Source organism: Taeniopygia guttata, chromosome 17 (genome assembly GCF_048771995.1).
Source record: "Taeniopygia guttata chromosome 17, bTaeGut7.mat, whole genome shotgun sequence".
Classification (NCBI taxonomy): Eukaryota; Metazoa; Chordata; class Aves; order Passeriformes; family Estrildidae; genus Taeniopygia; species Taeniopygia guttata.
This window is the reverse complement of record NC_133042.1, coordinates 9,926,659-9,943,886: the sequence shown is the minus strand read 5'-3', so window position 1 is coordinate 9,943,886 and position 17,228 is coordinate 9,926,659. Positions and strand designations below refer to the sequence as shown.

Genomic DNA, 17,228 nt, shown 5'->3' with positions numbered 1-17,228 from the left:
TAATGCTGAAATCACTCTGTTGAATGAAAGTTACTGTTTCATTTCAGCACCACAAATCTCCTGATCCTACAGTCTTTGGCCAAAGTTCCCTCAGAGGCTGCTTCAGCACAGCACGTTGTGTACCGATTATTTTGGAATACAGATCCCCAGTCTTTATTCTTCACAGCCTGTATAAAATCAGTCTTGAAAAGTATAAAAAGTGATATTGAATATGATTGCCATGCACATGTATGCTGGAAGCTGAGTTCTAAAAGGCACTTAACCTAGAAAATCCGGCAGAAATTCTGAAGCACTCAAGTGACTATTGGCCATTTGAGTGTTGAAGCACATGGAATGCTGAAGGATTATGGAGTTCTGTAACTGTGCTATGTAACACACATACAAAGAAGAAATAAAATTCATCAGACTCAACAGTCTCCTCATACCTAAAGGCTCTGCTCATCAGGGCTGATCTGGAATGCAATGAACATCAGCTCTGGGAGTTCTTTCCATCTCCACTGCAGGGCCCATCTGCTCTAGAACAGCCACCTGTCTGGGACTGGGAAGAACTATTGCAGGGAGCTGAAAACTAACTTAAACCCACTTGTCTTGCTCTCTAGAAGAGAAAGATGGAAATCCTTGACTGCCACACTCCTTGTGCAGTCCAACCCGCCCAAACACACCATGAAAGTGCCTTGATTTTGTCCTCAGCCACTGAGGTTCCCACAAGGAGCTCAACAGCTCACATGGAAACCCTACCTCAATTCAGCTTGGGAACCTGCTCTTTATGCAGTGGTCTGGATTTGGCAGCGGGATGTTAAACGCTCCAAGGTGACGTGCTGCGTGAGGGACCGAGGCCCTGCCGCACCCTGCCCCCGGGCCCGCCCGGCGCCCCCTCAGCCGGCGGGGCCGGGGCTGCCGGAGCTATTCACGTTCGGGCCGGGGCTGGGGCGGCTGTAGCGCCGGTGCCGCCGCAGTGCCGGTGCCCGCCGCGGAGCCCCGGGAGGGGCCGGGGCCGGGCCGGCCCTGCCCTCACACACCTGCCCAGCCCGCGCCCTCAGCGCTGCGCACTCTGCGCCCGGCACGCTCGCGCCTACGCCGGCAGCGCGGCGGGAGCCCTCAGGTGCGGCGCCCGCGCTGACGACATTACGGAGAGTCCGTAACACACACCGACCTCTCGGAGGGGCTCTACGCAAGCGGCGTTTCCAGGTGCGGCTCAACCGCTGCCGCTCCGCGCGGCCACGGAGCGCTCCGAGCGGCGGCACCGCTCCGCAGGCGGCGGGCGGGACCGCGCGGGATGCGCGGGGAGCGGCGGCCGCAGGTGGGGAGCCGGGCGGGCCGGGCCGCCCTACGCCGATTCCGTAAGGCTGCGCCGGCCTGCAGGAAACGGCCGGGTCCGCGGCGCTACGTAGCTGGCGCAGGGCGGCGCGGCGCCCCGTACGCAGTTGGCGTAGGGCGCTCTCAGGTGCAGGGAAGGGGCGGGCGCGCGTTGCCCGGCAGCCGCAGCCTATGGGGGCGCGGGGCGCGGTCACGTGCGCAGCCCCGCTCGGCGCTGCGGAGCCGGAGGAGCCGGACGGGGCCGCGGAGCCGGGACGGGGCCGCGGGGCAGCGCCGGGGCCGGCGCCGGGCTGGGTGAGGCTGGGCGTGCGGCGGGGAGGGGTCGGGGCAGCGGGCGGCCCGTCCCCGGGCACCTCTCCTCCCACTGCACCGGGCACTGCGGGCAGGAGGCAAGGGCAGGACACGGCGCGGGGTGGGGGGGCGCTGCTGCGCGCGCGGAGGGGCGCGGTGGGGCGGGGGGGGCTCCGCGGGGCCGCGGCCGGCGGGGAGGGGCTCGGAGCTCGGGGCTCGGCGGCGCCGTGCGCGGGCGGCCGCCCCTCCGCCGGCCGCGGGCGCGCACCTGCCGCGGGGCGCGTTACCTGTCCGCGGGGCGCGTTACCTGTCCGCGGGGCGCGTTACCTGTCCGCGGGGCGCGCGGTGGCGGCGGGCGCGGGCGCAGCCGGACCGCCCCGCGCGGTGTACCGGGCGGTCCCGGCCAGGTGCGCGCTGGGCGGCTCCCGCCGGGGCTCGCGGCTCGGCCCCAAGTTCGCTCCGGCATGGTCGGTGCGGCGCCCTCGGCGCCCCGGCCCCGCGGGGCAGCCGAGTCTCTCCGGGCAGGCTCCTGGCTCCGAGGACACTCATCCGTGTTATGGTCCATGGTTTGTTTGGGTTTTTCCTCCTCTTTCATTCTGTATTTGCTTTGCACTGGATTTTGTAATCATTAACCCGCTATCCCTTCTGGAAGTGAGAGCATGAAAGGGATAACCGGGGAGTCACATGCCTGCCACTGAGTAGAGCAAAACTTGAGGTTTGAGTCAAAGTGGAAATATGCATTATCTGGCTAAATGTCTTATTATTAATTTACATGGCTCTGAAAATGGTGCCTTGTGATTTGCAGAAAGAAGAGAGTGAGAATTCCAAGCAGCTCCTGTACAGGGTATGGCAGAAGAGAAAATTTATAATGTGGGGGGGTCCTAGATACATTGGAATTAGTTATTTTCTGTATCTGTGTCCTCTAGTTTGTTAACAGTTTTTAAAACTTATTCTATTTTGTCGTGACAACTCACGCTAAGTGTGGTCAAGGAAAAGAAAGATTTAAGTGGGGATTATTGTGAAGAGTATCACATATTTCAGAGCGTCAGTTCCAAAAAATGTTTATGAAACTGTAAGTTAATTAAAATAGCTGGGCTGTTTAACTTAAATTAAAATACTTGTGTTCTAGCAAACATTAGAAGCCTGACCTTCTATGGTAAAGACAGAAAATTAAAGTAATTTCCTCCATTCACGCAGAGTACTTTAACATCTTTAGAAAGAATGGAGAAGAAAGGACTGTTTGCAGACTTGGTCTAGGCTTTGATTTTTAAAGACATGGTAACCCATTTTTGAGACCCAAAGGAAGAAGAGGGTCTTTTTTTTGAGACCCCGTGGAGAGGAAGAGAGGAAGGAAGGAAGGAGCATGGAGCAGTGCTGGCTACTTGGAGGGAAGGCCTTAAAGCAAAACTTTTGGAATGGGAAGCGAGGAAGGCCTGGCCCTGTCTCTGGAGAGGTTGTATTGCTGTACTCCTGTGTTTGCTCAAGGTCGTTGTTCTCTCTGAAGAGCAAAAGCATTTTCCAATTTAACGAGCCCACCTCTTCCATGGAAGGTGTACAAGCTGGGTTGTAGTTATTTCCTGCCAGTGCAGAGAGGAAGGAGAAATCTGTCAGCAGACTGCAGCTGGCTGTAGCTTCTACTAAATTCCTGGTCACTTTTAGGAAGTTGGACTTGTCTCTGGAAGTTCTTAGCATGTATAATTTTCTTCTGTCTGGAGCTTTCCAGCCACTTGCCTTTGCTTCGTGTTGTGTAGAATGCAGGGAGAGATGTGGAGAAGAGAGTAGGATTGCTTACAGTGAGGGTTTAATGCTTTCAGTGCTCAGTTCCTCAGAATCTCATCATTGATGGTGCCAGTCTGGTGCTGCTTTGGCATGTGTAGTTCAAAGAGAATCTTTAGTCTTGTAAGTTTGGTTAGCCCTGGTTTTATAAAGGGCTTTCTTTGCACGGGCTGTTCATCCAGACTCGTCATTTCTCCTGAACTATTGGCAGTATTTCTCATTTCTGCACAAAGAAGATGCTGATAAAGTGCCAGTTCTTGCTCTGTGTGGTTGACAGGCTAAATATGAGGTGGAAATCTTGAACTTGATTTCTTGGGGAACTGGAGGAAGATTCCACATAGAAATACCTGTGTGTTGGGGAGCCCCAGGGGTAACTGATGTCAGTGTTGCTGAGGAAGTGACCAAACCCAGCTTTGTGGCTTGCCCTAGAGGAATTTCAGACACAGCTGATTTCAAAGCAAAGGCTCAGAAGTAAATATGAAGACAGTAAGCAGTTGGAAAGGTATAACAGAAGATGGCATAAGGCAAGCAATGCCAAACCTAAACATGGGAGAAGTAGTTTAAACTGTGATGGTTATGTGGGTTTTGGTGACTCTTGTTTCTGGCTTGTAAGCAGTTTTTCCATGGATGTTCATTCAGGATGCAGTGCTTAAGGTCACAGGGCTCTCTTCTTTTGAAGCCCCTCTGTTAATGTTCCTCAAAAGCCTGTGGGGGAACTGAGATTTTTTTTTTTTTTTTTTTTTAACTGTGAAATCTTGTTTGGAACTAAAAAAAAATGTAAAAAGAAAAGTAGTCTTAAGAAGCAGCTTCATGTTGTGAAAAACCTCACTGTAGAATCATAAAAGCTGCAGTTTTTCCACGTTGCTTTGTAGCTTGGCATGTAAACAGAGCTCTTTGAAGAGCATATCCATGGCTGGAAAGGGGGAGTGGGAAAGGCTCTGGCTGGTTAACAAGCTTCTGAGTGTGTGAAAAGCCACCATGAACATGCTTGGTGAAGTGTCTGTTAAAACATGCAACTGTCCTGGGCTGGGGTGAGGTACTTAGACCTAGAAGTGGCCAATGTGTCAAAGTATCAATATGGAAAGAGCAAAACAGTGGCAGTTTGTGTATTTACAGACTGGGCTGGGTGAGGGGAGTGCTCAGGGTAGGTGGGAGGGGGATGCTAGGGGGTGAGGATGCAGAGGGTCAGTCTGCACCTCCTTGGGCTCACCTCCAGCTCTTGTTGAGTTTGGGTTTATGGTGTCTCTCACCTTGCCAACAGCAGACTTCAGTATTTTGGGGTCTGTGCCTTACTTTGTACTGGGCTGGGGACAGCGAGGGCTTTTCTGAACGGCCACATGAGGAGCACTTGGCTGGTGTGGTGTCCTGCATTTCCTGGAACCCAGCAGTATTGGCAAGGGGTGATTGCTTTGCTGCTGAATATGCTGCAGTGAGGAAATCAAAAGGAAAATTCCTGTTTAAAGCAATATGAAAAAACTGTTAAGAGATTTAAAGAACAAAAAAATACAAGTCTCAAACCCTTCTGCAGAAACCATACCTTTGACTACGTTTGTTGTAGTTGTGAAATTGACAAACAGAAACTTTGTACTTGATATCTATGGAAGGAGAAGCCTTACCTGAAATTGCTGGTATCTTTTGTTAAAAGCAATAATTGAAATAAGCTAAAGGCCAAAGACAGTATTTTCCCAGTTGTACTTCTGCAGTTCTTGGCACTTGTGTAGTTTTTCCTTCTTATGTCCAAGTTTTTCACTGAGCACTGTGAAAAACTGACAGTTCGTGTCAGTGTCAGCTCACAGAGGGACAGTGTTCCTATTTAACTTCTTTGAAAACCTCAATTCATGTCCTTTAACAAAAAACCTGCAGAGCAATTCTTATGAATGACATGAGCAAATAAACATCTTGCACTCTGGATTTTTAGTCTTTCTTTATGTTTCTGGTCCTCTGACTCTAGTCATCATGGAATAGGAGGGGACAGAATTCTTGGAGCCCACCCCACATTGGTCTGTTGCCTCATGCTCCTAGCTCTGCTGTGCACTGCACATCTTGACCTTTCTGCTAATTTCCTGTGCGGTGTCAAAATGTGCACGAGGTGCTGGCTATAGGGGAAGCCCCAGAACAAAATCAGGGTATGTCATTTGTTCTGCTGTTTGTGAAGGGTATGGAAGGCATGGCCCTGGGCTGCTCTGTCCCTCCTTTGTTGCTAAACCCAAGAACTCTGGGACTAACCCAAGGCTGGATTTTGCGTGCAGCTGAGCCAGGCTGCTGTTTCTCTGGGCCACCTGCACATCTGCCCATTGCTTTCTCCAGTAGTAAAGACCAGGGATTAATTGCTAAACCCCAAGCCCTTGTGGTCTTATGTCGTTGATTTTTCTATAATTATGCAAAATTTTATAACTTTTCTGTAGTAAAATATTGTCATAATCTGTTGGTAACTTAAAGGTGTAAGTGGATGTTGAAGAGAAATAATCTTATGAGATCCATTTTAGGGATCTTTTGGATTGTGGAAACTTAAGTGATCCTGCCACACGTGTTGATTTACATTAGTTCCCTTATGTTGTGGTTTGGCGTGCTATTTAGGAGCCCTAAGATGCTCCTGGTGATTGACATAACAAAATGTAAATTATATGCTGTTTTCCTAAGGTCTAATTTATCTGTCGTAAGGTTTGTGTACCAACAGTACTGAGCTCTTCTTACAATAATGTTTCTCTTTCATGTAATGCCTACACAGGGGAATTAAATTACCCTTAATTGTATGCTTAAAAAGAAAATAAAATTGGGGTGTGTATGGCTATGCCAGTAAATTAAATTTTGCTGCTTCTTGTTCTTTTTGTGCATTTAGTTTAAATTGTCTTTATTGAAAAATGTTATGTTTGAGTATCTGGTTGGGAAAAACAGTCTTACTCGTGGGTAGCTGTGAGATGTCACAAACTTGAAGAAATCTTATGAACCAGAATTAATTTAGATTTTAAAGCAGAACTTGGCATTTGGCTTGGCAGTAAATGAACGCAATGGTGAGAAACTGGTGTTGCCCCATAGAAATTGCCCCCTGGTAGGAGCAGAAAAGGGCAAGCTGAGTTTAGGGCCTTGTACTTTTCTCTTTTTCCTCTGATTCTTGTGAGGAAGACACTTTGAACACATTTCTTGTTTTACTTGCAACACAGCAGATTGGCGTGTTGGCACAGCGTCTTAAGTGTTGGGCCCTCAAGAGTCTTTAGTATTCCCTGAGACACGGGGATGATGTTCCATGGGGGAATGTTCCTCTGGAGCTCCTGGGCTGCCTTGATAATGACCCCAAATCAAATGTTCCCTGATCCCAGTTCTCAGCTGGCAGGATGTGCCTTGTGGAAAGGCCAGCACAGCCCCACAACCTCTGTGCAGCTGCTTTGTGCTTCCAGAAATGAGCTTTGCCAAAACACTCCCTCGAGAGGCTGAGGAGGCCTGAGGCTGTGGCAGGGGCTTTTTGGGCACACAGCAGCTGATTCCTTCCAGCAAGATTTTGCCAAAAAATACCATAGTTCCACTGACTTGTGAAATTAATACATCTTGATTGATTGTGAAATTAATACATCTTTTTTAGTCTATATATTGCAGGGGATGGGTCCCATAACAGGATTGTGGTAAATTATGGTTGATCTTGAAGGAGGCATGAAATTTTCTTCACTTGTTGCAGGGCTTTTTTTTTTCCTTCTTTTTTTCTTTTAGTATGTAGCAGCCAAAGCACAGGTTCCAGTTTAACCCTTTCCATGAACATGAACCCTTCATAACATGAACTAACATGAAATCATAAACGTGGTATCTTGCTCACTGAAGAAACTGTACAAAATTCAGCAAGGAAACAAGCTGCACTCCACTGAATTGAGTTGCCATTGTTGAAATAGGTGATGTTTTAAAATTGCTGGCTGGTATATACCTGAGTAAAGGTGTTTGATTGACAAAGTCTTTTTACAGCCTGCTTAGCAAGACACTGACCAACTAGACCACACACATGATGTGGAGACTACATGTCAGGAAAGTATGAATAGATCCATTGAACAAACAAATTACAAGTTGTATTAACAAAGAAAATAAAAAGCATTTGCATTAGCTGCCCCATGGCAGTCAGCTGGTGGTGTGTTTCTGACAGAGTAGGAGCATGGTCATCAAGGGTCCAGTGGTGGCACCTTGTGTGGGGAAGGTCCATGGGATTGGGCTGTAGGTGTTTTTGTTAACCATGAAACAAATCACATCAGTGAATGTGGAGGTGCTGACTAACGTGTGCTATGGTTTGATTGGTTTTGAAGCTGAATGCACCAGCTGTTTATATGCAATAGCTGAATAACAGCTATTTATGTGGCGTTCATTCCCTGGCCGTGGTGGGAGTGGTGGCACTGGCCCAACCTGCGTGGCTGGTTTTCCCAGCTGAGGAAGCTGTGTGATGTTCTGACAGGTGTGACTGATGCTGGGGCTGGCTGAAGACAGCCATTTTCCAGTATGAAGACAAGGAGACAGATTAGTAATTTATTCCTATTTTTGATACAGCTGTGCTGAAAGGGGCAGCTCTTTACATATGGAAACTTGTTCTTTTTCTCCAGGTATGGGAGCTGAGTTTGCTCTGTGACCCTTCTGATGCTCCTCCGTTTTTCCTTCTCTGTTCTACCTGATTGCTGCATGTCTGATGTGACAATCTGGGGGGATTTGCTTTAATGAAAAAGACTCTGGAATAGAAGGGGAAGCTGTAGGTGTATAGCCTGTGACTCCAGGGAGTGAAGTACTGGGGAGCAGACACAGCCACTGGAAAGCTGAGGGCTGTGCTATGATGGAACAAATAGCAAACATGGGTCTTTAAGTAGGATACTTGGTGGGATTTCAAGGAAACAGATACAGAGACTCACAACATTTGGATTCCTACTCTCTGACTGGACTGCTCTTCCAACCCCAATCTCTTCCTCTTTACTCTGATAGCTGGTATAGCTCAACAGAAGATAAGGGGAAAACATGTCCAAGAACTGATTTCTCTCCACCTCTGCTTTGAAGGATGCCTTTTCCATTTCATAGGCTCTCAGTGACTGTCATCTTTTCAGAGAGCTAAAACTGTTTGGTGAGCAGTTATTCCGTGTCCTAATGCTCCATGATCTCTTGATTTGATGGCTAGGTAATTGGACTTGGCAAATAGATTAGGGCTTCTTTGGTTACCCAGTCCTGCTCTCCAAGTCTTCAATCATGCAGCGACTTAATCTGTTCCTTTAAAGTGCTCAGCTGTGCCATTTGGGTGACCTTAAAGAGCATCACTGGGGCTGAACTGCTGCGTGTGGTACGCGGGGATGGGGCGTAGGAGAACTGGGAGCACTGCTTCCAAAAGTGGAAATGGGTAAAACTCTTCAACAGCAGGCACTGAGCAACACTGTGTTCCAGTGAAGAATGTCTGGCAATTAACCTGTAAGTATTGATTAGGGCAGCACTTGGCCCCTTTTCAGGTGCTGCTGCTGACTTACCACACAATTTCATTTCTTCATGTCTGAAGTTCCCCCTATAAAGATCTGAAATGTTTTCCTGTCTCACAAAAACTGTTATTTTAAAACCAGTAATAAATGTACTCTGGTAATATGGTGACAAGTGTTCTAGAAAAGCCAGGAAGAAAGGCAAATACTGGGAAAAGGGCAGGGAGGCAAAACTGATAACTTCTTTGCTTCTGGTGGGTGAGGGTGAAATTGGTGACTGCCAAAAATATGAGCTCAGAGAAGTAGCTTGTTCTGCTCTGAGCCCACATCTGTACACACCTCCTCATCTCTACAGATGGCCAGAAGGCTGAAGAGAGAACACAGTTGTCTAAATTTGTGTAAGAGAAAAGAATCATGACTCCCACCTTGAAGGCACATAAGAACCTCCTGTAATGGGGGGTTTTTCAACAATTTAAAAAATTTGGTTGAATTTTCAGTCTTAGCAATTTTTGTGGAACCTGACACTGTTCACAGTTGCTAAATAAATAATTTTAAAATTTTAATTTGTGTTAAAGGATGGTTGTCTGGATGGCAGCCTTTATTCCTTCAAAATTGGCCTGCCAAGGAATATATTTGATCTAGAAGTCATCTTTGCATGCTTACACTTTAGCAACTTATAAGATGCTTTTCCACTTAAGATTTCATAGTTCTTCATATTTTAGAAATAACAACTGTCACAGACACAATAGTGGTGGTGCTATTTGGATAAGTCATGATAAAAGGCATGGAGATAAAACCAAAATATTTTTGCTTTCATGTTTCTTTTCTCCTACCGTTAGTGTGGGAATGAGATTGTCTTTTACACTGAATATATTCATATGGGCTGCTTTATCTTTTGGGGGAATTCAGTAACTTTCCTTTTGTTAGCTCAGGAGATAAAGGATATTTTTTAAAGCAGATAGTTGGGAGTCAGTACTATAAAAGTAGTGATCTCTTGACCAAAAACCTGGTTTTGAGGATGTGGCCTTATGTAGTAAACTAAAAGAAGAGAGAAGCTTACAAAGTGCATCTTTGCCAGGTCTCTGATCAATCCCATCCTTTGCAGAGGGGTTGAATACTGAATGTCCCTGCGTTGTGACTGTAGATACTGTTCCCTTCCACCCCAAACACTGAGGAGCCTGAAACTGGAAACCTCCTGACCCTTTTAAAAACAAACGAGCAATTTTGTTTAACTTTTTGCTGCGGGTCAGGAGCCTCAGCTTCATGCCAAGTTTCAGTGTGATCCAAAGAAGCACTGCAGACTTATGGAAAAACTCCTGCAATATGGAACTGATGAAGCTCTGACTGTTGAGGTGCTGTGATTTATTACAGCAGATTCTTCAAAGGAAAATAAGAGACGTCCTGCCCCAAACATCCTTCAGTAAATGACAATTTTTAGGTGAGAACTTACCAAGTGTATAGGTGAAATATTTTGTGTTCCTTAATATGGCTTCTGCATTAGTGCTAAAATAGCCACGTTACAAATGGATCTGCTCTTTCTGTGCAGTTGGGTGGTAACTGGCCTCTGTTTTAGTTCCCCTTGAGATGCTTCCAAGTGTGCTTTTAGTGGTGCAGCAGCAGCCCAGTGCCACTGTCATAACAGCATTCCACCCTCCGTGAGGAGTTGCAGCGGCATCACACATGGGTGCATTGGTCTCTCCCTTCCAGGATGAGGACACTGCTCCTTTGTTGCACCAGCACTGTGTCTACAAAACTTTCTCTGGTGGCTGTTCCATAAAGTTTTGAAGGGGAGCAAGTATGCTGAAAGGATATTAAGAGTAAAGAGGATTCAGAAGCATTTGCAGAGAAATGGGAACTCTGGAGTTGAACTGAGCTGATTGGGATCAATGGATTGCCCAGGGAGGCAGAGGGAGTCCAGGGGAAACTCTCAAATATTTCTTCTAGAGTATCCATTTACGGATGCTTCTGCAGTTACTGCAGGGTTTGAATATCATTGAACTGGTGCTTCTGCAGTTGCTGTAGAAACTGTTGGCTCAGGCTGTCTCCTTGCAGCTCTCCTTCAGAGGAAGGACTGCTCGGGGAGAGCTTGGCTGGGCGTGGGACTCACTGGTACATTCCCCGTTTCTTCACACTGCGATCTGCAACCTTTATTTTAATACAACTCCCTTGGCTAGCTTTTCTGTTGCTTATAAATGTTTGATCTGTATGTGGTACTCACAGTAAAGGAGTCCTCTTGTGCCAGAAGAACAAAGACTTGCTTTCTGTTGGTGCTGGGCACCACTGATTTGCAGTAGCTGCCTGGTTTTAGTGCCAGTTTTAGCAGGTGCACCTTGTCTCAATGAGTTCTCTTTGCCCTCATCACACAGCACAGTAGCAAGTCTCATGCACAGTCTATAGAAGACTGAATTTTGGCAGAGAGCTGAGGAGTTCAGGGTTTACTGTACTTTCCCTCTCCTTTCTTTCCCTTGCTCTGCTTTCATTATTTGTGCTCCTCTTGTTACAGTTGGAGTAGATGATCGATGTAGCTGACAATATTCTAACAAAGTTTGAAATATCTCCCGAAAAGATCAAAGTAGCCTTCCCGAAAGAACTTGCAGGAGTTATAAACTGCTGTTGGATGGCTGGAGCTCAATGTAGAGCAGTCCAAAGGGATCTTGTTTGAGGAGTGTGGTTTGGGTGCAGGCAGGGGAAGCCATGCACTCCTGGTCATCTGGGAGTTCCCAATGGTACTTCTGGTTTGTAAGAGAGATGCTCTCAGACCCTCTCCATCCTTTACATCTAATTCGGGGTGTTTTAGATGGTCACTCAGTATCTAATGTGAAAGCTGGGTTTTGACTGGTTATTTTGTTGTTTTTTTAAGAAAGAGAGAGAAGAAGCTCCCTTCTGTTCTACAGGCTGCTCCTAGGTCGGTTGGATCTTTAGAAAAACCAAGTGGCAAAGAGAGCCTTTGGGTTTTTTCTTCAAAGCCAACGATGTGCCAGAATGTGGTGTGCAGAGTGCTCGGTGCTGAGGAGCTGCCTGCAAAGCTTCCCCTTCTCTTGCACAATGGCTCAGGTCCCTCGATAACATTCTGAAGTGTTCTTGTTTTTTGGCTTCTGTTCTTCCTGAGAACAGACTGTGTGTGTCCTGCTACCTGACAAAAGAGGGGCTCCACTGGCCTCTTTTGAAAAAGACACAAGGTTCCTGAGTCGTCATCAGTTTGACTTTCAAAAGAGCACAGTGCTCAAAAAATTTGATGCCTGAAAGTAGGACACACTGTGAATTAGGTTCCTGAGTTTAATCATACCATATTCAGATATTGAATTGCTAATTTGACTCCCATGAATGGGCAGGTAATTGTTTCCTGGGACAGTTTGCCAACATGACCTGTGAGGAACCCATGATCCTGCAAGAGAGATTGAATAACAAAAGCAGCCAGGAATGCAGTGGCTGTTCAAATTAAACTAATGAAGCCTAAGGAGGTGGAAAGCTGGAAAGGGGGAGAGGATGCTCCATGCTTGGTGTGTGCAGTAAATGAAAAACTTGCACTGTTCCAATGCTACCACTGAGTTACTGTGGCCCTGGGCAAGTCACTTGAATTTTTGGGCAGTGGGGTCTTTCCCCCATGCAAACAACACAATATTTACATCTATCACAGCAATTAGAGAAGTGATGTTTGAAGAGTTGTGAAATTCTTGTGTATCTAAGGTCTGATTTTTGCTTTTTTGCTAATAAAAGTACCATGAAACTTGCTAACTGCAATCAAAATAGAAAAAACTGAGTAATGTTTTTTCAGTCTCCATTAAAGTCCAGCACAGAGCTTGACATCTCCCCCATGTTAGCAAGAGGAGGGTGGGCAGTACTGTGGTTACTGGGAGACAGAGAAGTAATTTCCAAGATGTCTTTGGTTTGCTACCTCCGAGTTGTTTCATTCAATACTCTTCGTGGTGTTGAAAAACACACTTTATCTCTTGAGTGGCCGCAGAAACTTTGCAGGGTTTGCCAGCTCCACAAAGCACCTTGGTGACACCTGCATGCTTTGCTATCTCCTTGCAGAATTTAGGAATGAGATCAGTCTAGAAATGCAGTATATTGTCCCCATGGTAAATGGGAAGAAATGGCCACAACCACTTGGACTGCAGTTCTGTAAGGGGTGTTATTCACCAAACTCTGCTTACTCTTCAGTGGGGAGAACGCGGGTTCCTCTGTTAGCTTTTAACTTTCATGGCAATATTCCAAGAGGAAAAAACAGTACTTAAGTTTCATTCTTAGCAGAGAGATAACTTGAATGTCTCTGTCATTTGTCTGAAACCATGTGGTGAAAGGCATGATTTTCTTTTCCTAAGTTTCACGGAGTAATAGGACTGACCGTAACTTGGATTGCACAAGACATGTGCTGGGTAACTTTAAAGTCTGCCAAGTTCCAATTTGCAATTTCTAGAAAATTTAGAACAGAAACATCTGAGTGTCTGCAGAAATCATGTTTCTAAATTTAACTTCTGGATTTTGTGTTGATAAAGCATGAAACTGCCTGGTAATATTTGTCCACTGAGTTTCAGGTACAGCCTTTCCTTATGTTGACAGTGTTGCACTGGTGGTTTTGCTGTTCTGTTCCTGGTCCTGCAGAGTGTGCATTATAAATACTTCGGAGCAAAATGCTCAGTGAAAAGGTGTTAGCTAGGTTTAATTACTAGTTGTTTCTTTCAAAACAAGCAACAAGCCTTTTCAAGAATGTTCTCTTACCTTGTTACTCTTTTCTTCAATGTATTTCTGAAGTTTAAAAAAAATGACCTAACTTTCCCAGGCCAGTAAGAGCTGTTTCTGAACACCCTGTTACAGCAAGAGTAGGAGTTTGCAAATATCACTGAGAAAGCCCAAAACAAGGACTTTTGTTTCCACAACAGAGGAGCTATACAAAGTGAAGAACTCATAAACCAGCAGAACCAAGTGCCCTTTCAGTGCATAAAGTATTTATGTACTTTTTTTTTAAAAAAAAAAAAAAGGATTTTTTTTTTCACTAACACAGAAGCATCAGGTTATAGAGATGAATTCTGTTTAACTGTGGAATAACATAGATTGATGGCATTATAATCTGACATTCTTATATCACTAAAAGTACAGTTTTGGACTGAAAACCAGGCAGGTTTGTTGTGATGACAAAAGCAGAGTCCAATATAATGATGGTGTTGACATGGACACAGATTTCCACAGGTGGCTAAGCAGGCAATAAAAACATTTGCACTCTAATCTGGACTGAGGGATGAAAGGGTTTCTATCTCTCTGCCCACCTGAGGATAACACCCTCAGTCTGTGGCAGCTGGTTTTTAATCCTGGTTTTGATCCTGCCTCTGCATCCGGAACTGTGTGCTCTCCTACCCTGTCAGGTTGTGGCTTCCCAAGTGCAACTCCTTTTGAGAGATAAAATAAACCCCATCAGTGTTGCATTTAGGCACAGCAGGCTTCCTGTTATTGGGGGAACTGAAGTGGCCAGACACAAATTGCAGCTAATGGCCCAAAATAAACTAACTTTGATTGTTTTTCTCTAGTCTTTCCCTGGACAGTAATTCCGAGTATTACTTTTAGCAGCTCTAGTGTATGAAAGGAGCTCTGGGGAGAGAGAGTTCTGTTGTTGGGAGCTGATGTCCCTGCAAGGCTGAGAGTACTTGGAATGCTGGTATTGATTGGCCAGGCTGTTTGCTCCTGCCCTACTCCAGGAGCTGCAGCAGCTCCGCCACACCCCCGGGTGTGTGGCAGCCTGGCTGGGGGGACACTGACCTGCCCCAGGGGCTTCCTGGGGCTCCTGGCAAGTGTGGTGCCTCCCAAGATGTTGCTCCCGTTTTGCTGTTCAGAGACGGGGTGCCTTATGCTGGTGGGAGGACGGGGTGTGATGTCTGGTGGAGAATGCAAAGGGTGAGAAAGTTTCTTTAGCAAATGAAGATCTGGAAGTGTCTTTGGTGCTCTTGTGAGTGGCACAATGGAGATGACATCACTATCTATAAAGAGAAATTAAACTAATTCATAGCCCTGTAGGAAATGTAAAGGAAGAGGCCAAACCAGCAAAGTTGTGTCTGTGCTTTAAAAACACCATCCACCTGGGACTGGTGCATTTATCCTGAGAGCTCCTTTTTCTCCCCCCAGATTTTATTTGAAATTCAAAAGATAAAAAAAGATTAACTGTAGCTTCTCAAGTTTGAGATCAATTAGCACAGTTCTGTTCTCCAAAGATACTGCAGAATACAGTATTACAGACAGCTAATTTAACTTTTTTTTTTTTAATTTCAATGACCTATTAAAAATAAGCAAACAAAAAAAGGCCGTGGAATTCATGACTCATCTGAGGATGTTCTTAAGGATAAGACTAATATATAGAACTTAGGCTGAGAAATTAATTTTGTAATCTAGCTTGTGGTCTACAAACTGAGCATTTCCACCAGTGATGGTCCCTGCTAAAGTCATCTTTTTTTTTCATTTCCATGGCTGTACTGTGCTGTGTGAACTGGAGAGAGGAATAACAGATGAGTTTTGCAAGTGAAGTTGGCAGATTTGACAGCACATGCGTGCAGTGGAGATCTGCTGAGGCAAGAGGGTGCTGGATTGAGCCCATCTAAAATATTTTTCCAGGGAAATAGGACTTTTGTTTTTATTTACTAATTCTGTACATCTCTAAATATGTTTATAGCTCTTTTTCTTTCTCTTAGACAAGCTGGGACTTCTTACTACAAGATCTTGTCCAAGGCAAATGGTGGACTTGGGTCACAAATGACACTTCTTTCTCTGCCATCTCAGGCTGGTGTGGTGTTTTACTTTGACGGATATTGTTGGTAGCTTTCATGCCTAAGTAACCTAAATCAAATCTTTTGGTAAGGTTATAATTCATTTGAAGCAAAATAATTGTGTTCTGAGGCTGAAAATGGACGGCAGCCAGGGTACCCTTCCCCGAAGACAAACACAGTGCTCTTGGTTGAACGGGTGCTGGGTTCTGAAGGGCTTCAAAAGGGCCAGTTTTGTTCCCTAAACAGCCCAAGATTTTAGTTACAAATTTTGTTTCAGACCTTTCTGTGGCATTGCATGTTCTGACATTGAATCAAACTTAAAATAACGTGGTTGGATGGGCAAGAGAAAACACTTAAAACCTTAAGCTTTTACTGACCCAGAAACTTTGGCAATGTGTTCTTTGACAAAACAGCCAATTAGTCAGGAAGTAAAAAATTAACCTGAACTTGTTCAGGAGTCAGAGTGGAACTAAAACATGGGGAAAGTCATGGAGAATGTGCACTGGGCTGGGAGCACAAGAGCTTTTTACACAATACTCAGAGAGTCTAGTGATCTTCCATCCAAATCCTTTTAAATCTTCTCTCTTTAATTAAAAAAAAAAAAAAAGTCACTGAGGCAGCAAGACTGACATACTAGAAAATACATTTCAGGGTAGAGTCATGAATGTTTAAACTGGCTGAAAGGCAGCCAGGCACAGTAACCAAGGGGGTTTGCAACACTGCAAACACAGGGTCTGTATAATTGACATCAGGGAAGAAATTCTGGGGAGAAACTTCCTTAAACTGCACCGCTGAGGGTGCTGAAATTTTAGTCAGAAGGAGAGCATTTATTCTTAAAATATTCTTAATGCTTTGACACTACATATAAACACTGGGAAAACATGACTCTCCAACTCTCCAACACATATTTGTATTGTGTTTTTGTAAGAATTACTAAATTTGCTTTGTGTATAACCAGAGCTTTAGAATTCATGTTGCTCTTCTCTTTCCTCTTACTAATTCCCAGGATATGCATTAGCTTGGGCTGCAGAGCAGGGGACACACAGTAGAGCCAAAGTATTTGGCTGTTGCCTCATGGAACTGATGAGAAGTGCAAACCACCAATACAAGCAGATCCAGTGTTGCTGTAGGGCAGTTTGAGCTCCAGCCTCCTTCTTTTTGTTGAAATTGTACTTTATTTATTGCCAACACAGAGGGAATGCCATGCTTTCCAGCCCTTTCCATGAGTGTGCCTTTGCCTCCTTGGCAGCAGTTCCCCCATCCTGGCTGAGTTGCTGGGCTGCAGCTCGGGTCCACCTGCAGAATCCCATATTCTATGGGATATGAATCACAGCAGCAAAGAAACTGGGGCACTGCAGCTATTTTGGTGGAGCTGAAGGGTGCTGGGGAAGGAATGTCCCTGTTCTGAATCTCCTCAGCATCGTGGCTGTTTCCTGTAGTGCTTTCTGGACCAGCGAAAGCCGTGCAGGTAAAGGCAGTGCTCACAAATCCAGGGGCATGGGGAGTCTCTGGGAGTCTGGAGATGTGCAAGGCTTCAGTGCTGGGTGTGATGCAGGACAGGGCTGGCATGGTGAGGACCCAGCATGGCACAAAATGGGTGGAGGAGGTAGAACTGTGATTCTCTTTTGGAGAATGTGATGTCATTTCAGGCATAGATCCAGAATTTTGCTTAAAC

General features: G+C 45.7%; 1 protein-coding gene across 9 annotated transcripts in view; it reads left to right on the top strand.

Moving 5' to 3' along the window:
• Window positions 1–1,056: 1,056 nt before the first annotated feature.
• STRBP (spermatid perinuclear RNA binding protein) overlaps window positions 1,057–17,228 on the top strand; it is a 74,957-nt gene continuing 58,785 nt past the window's right edge. For 3 of the 9 annotated variants that reach the window (XM_072936709.1, XM_030286847.4, XM_030286845.4), the window contains exon 1: window positions 1,430–1,611. The gene's annotated coding sequence lies outside the window, so the exon portion shown is untranslated. Of the gene's footprint in view, window positions 1,189–1,215; window positions 1,301–1,429; window positions 1,612–17,228 lie in introns of those variants that run through there. The other 6 variants (XM_030286853.4, XM_030286852.4, XM_030286849.4 and 3 more) reach the window with 4 other exon arrangements.